Source organism: Piliocolobus tephrosceles, chromosome 1 (genome assembly GCF_002776525.5).
Source record: "Piliocolobus tephrosceles isolate RC106 chromosome 1, ASM277652v3, whole genome shotgun sequence".
NCBI classification, from domain to species: domain Eukaryota; kingdom Metazoa; phylum Chordata; class Mammalia; order Primates; family Cercopithecidae; genus Piliocolobus; species Piliocolobus tephrosceles.
In genome coordinates this window covers 72,064,078-72,066,793 of record NC_045434.1, presented here as the reverse complement: position 1 = coordinate 72,066,793, position 2,716 = coordinate 72,064,078, and positions in this window count along the sequence as shown.

Below are 2,716 nucleotides of genomic sequence, written 5' to 3'. Positions count from 1 at the left end.
TTTCATGACAACCCTAAATAAGTCTCATTTTTCTCTAGCCATATGACTAATATTTTAAGAAGCTATACTTAAAATAGTGTGAAGTTTGCACAATTACAATACATGTTGAATTCACAGCCTTACAAAGTCTCTCACAAGAAAGTGAAAGCATTGATTAGGAAGAAATGGGACTCAGAAATCTGAAGTGGGCAAATTAATTTGTACTCAGATAAGGCTGAAAATCTTAGATTCAAGTCACTCCAAGCCCTCCTGTAAATACATGCCAATTGCCTACCTGTACAGGCTGAGAATTCCTAATCTGAACATCCAAAATCTGAAATATTCCAAAATATAAAATTTTGTGCATGCCAACATAACCTACAAGTGGAAAATTCCACACAAAAGTACTTAACACAAACTTTATTTCATGCATGAAATTGTTTTAAAATATTACATAAAGTTACCTTCAGGCTGTGTGTATAATGTTTATATAAAACATTAATTTCATGTTTAGACTTGGATTCCAGCCCCAAGATATCTCATTATTTATATGCAAATATTCCAAAACCCCAAATTTGAAACACTTCTGGTCCCAAGCTTTTCAGATAAGGGATACTCAACCTGTAGCTGAAAAGACAAGCCTTCCCTTACCTGAAAATTCTGCAACCATCTCTCTAGGAACTGGACTGTTGCTTTGCAAGCAAATGCTCATTTTACATAAGATTAACCTCAGCCATCTCTTATTGTCACTATAACTGACTTATAACTAGGTTCAGAACTCAGCATGCTCCATGGGTCTGGTACAGAATCTGACCCAAAAGGAAATAGCTTAAACATCAAAATAATTGCAAGATTTTGTAAATTATATTGATAGAAACCTAGGAAATATGTGTAGGAGATAATTCCAATGGGGAGTTAGAATAAGGATGGTGGAATGTAAAACTAGATCAGGTCTAACTTATTAAATAAGTGGAATTTTGAAATATTCCTAATATAGTGGGTTAGGCTGTAAAGCCAGAAGTGATTCTAACAGTTTCTTTGTTTTGTTGACTTAAAATTGAACTTAACAGTGTCTTAAATTGAAGGAGAAGGAGATAGCAGAGATTTCATGGTAAGAAGCAGTGGAAGGAATCCAAAGACATAAGGAGAGAATAATGTTAGGCAAATTGTATAATATGCAAACGTGACACCTATCCTCCAACTACATCACCCAAAACAACCCAATACCGTCACTAAGTTATTGAGAAATACATACATGTGCAAAGCACCTACATCTTTATATAGCTCTGTGATGGCTGTCTTCTCTAACCCAAGTATGAGTATGGAAAATAACATAACAGATGGAATTTCTGGTTTTAATGGAAATGATAAGATCCTGGGGTAAAAGGAATGTTTGTTTTACTTTTTTGTTTATATTTGTTTTACTTTTACTGTTGGCAGTATTCAACCACCAAAGACAAGATGGGCACATTTACCATAAAAGTTAGTCATGGTTGAGTAATATAACATTTTTTGTTTTAATTTTTTCCCCTGCTTTATTAAAATATAATTTACAAATAAAATTGTATATATTTAAGGTGTATAACATGATGTTTTGCTACATATATATGATATATAGGAATATATATTTGATACATATACAGTGAAATGAGTACCACAATGAAGCTAATTAACATATTCATTACCTCACATAGTTATCTTTTTGTGTACATGTGATGAGAATACTAAATCTACTTTCTTAGCAAATTTAAAGTATACAATGTTATTATTAATTATAGTCACCATGCTGTATTTCAGGTCTCCAGAACATATTCATCCTGTAACTGAAACTTTTTACCCTTTGATCAACATTTCCCCAGCCCCTGGCAACTACCTTTCTACTCTGTTTCTATGAATTAAACTTTTTTAGATTCCACATGTAACTGAGATCAAGCACTATTTGAATTTCTGTGTCTGGCTTTTTTCACTCAGCATATTGTCTTTTAGGTTCATCTGTTTTGTTGCAGCTGGCAGGATTTCCTTCTTTTATCAGGCTGGATGATAATAGTCAGAATGTTTTAACTTTCAGGGATTTGGGGCAGCAGCTAATTAATCAAGTTCTTCCTAGAAATGAAATATATGGCTAGTCAAATAAAATGTTTCTTGATCTATATAATGGGAAATACTCCAGCAGCGTGGTGGCCAAAAACATGACTTGAGTTGCCACAATGGAGAGTAATGGCTTCGCACTTCGCTTCCAGACCTAAGCCAATCCATAAACCCAAAGTCCTTCTATTGAAGGAGAAATTGGGTTCCTTGAGAATGGATGCTGCAGCACTGCTATACATACATCCTGTAAGTATTTCTCTAAGTTTTCCCCGAAGGAACTTACGGGCATTTACTAGAGTAAATGTGCACTGGGGAAAAGGAAACACCCAGACCTATCAGGGATGCCTACACTGGTCCTGAGGTGACACTAATTCCTATAAACTCCAAATCCTACTGTAATCTATCAATAGTGAGGGATTATTATACTCAGGAAAGAGATGGCATCTAAGCCCAAATGCAAATCACCATGAGATCTGAATGTTCATGGCCCATCCTGTGATTATTTCCTCAGTTTCTGAGTAGTAATGGGAATTCATGTACTTGGACAACAGCAACATCCCACATTGGCCCTGTGACTCATAAAGTATGGGTTAATATTGTAGGAAGGACCAAATGGAAGCCGCTAGAACTTTTTTTTCCTGCCAGGACA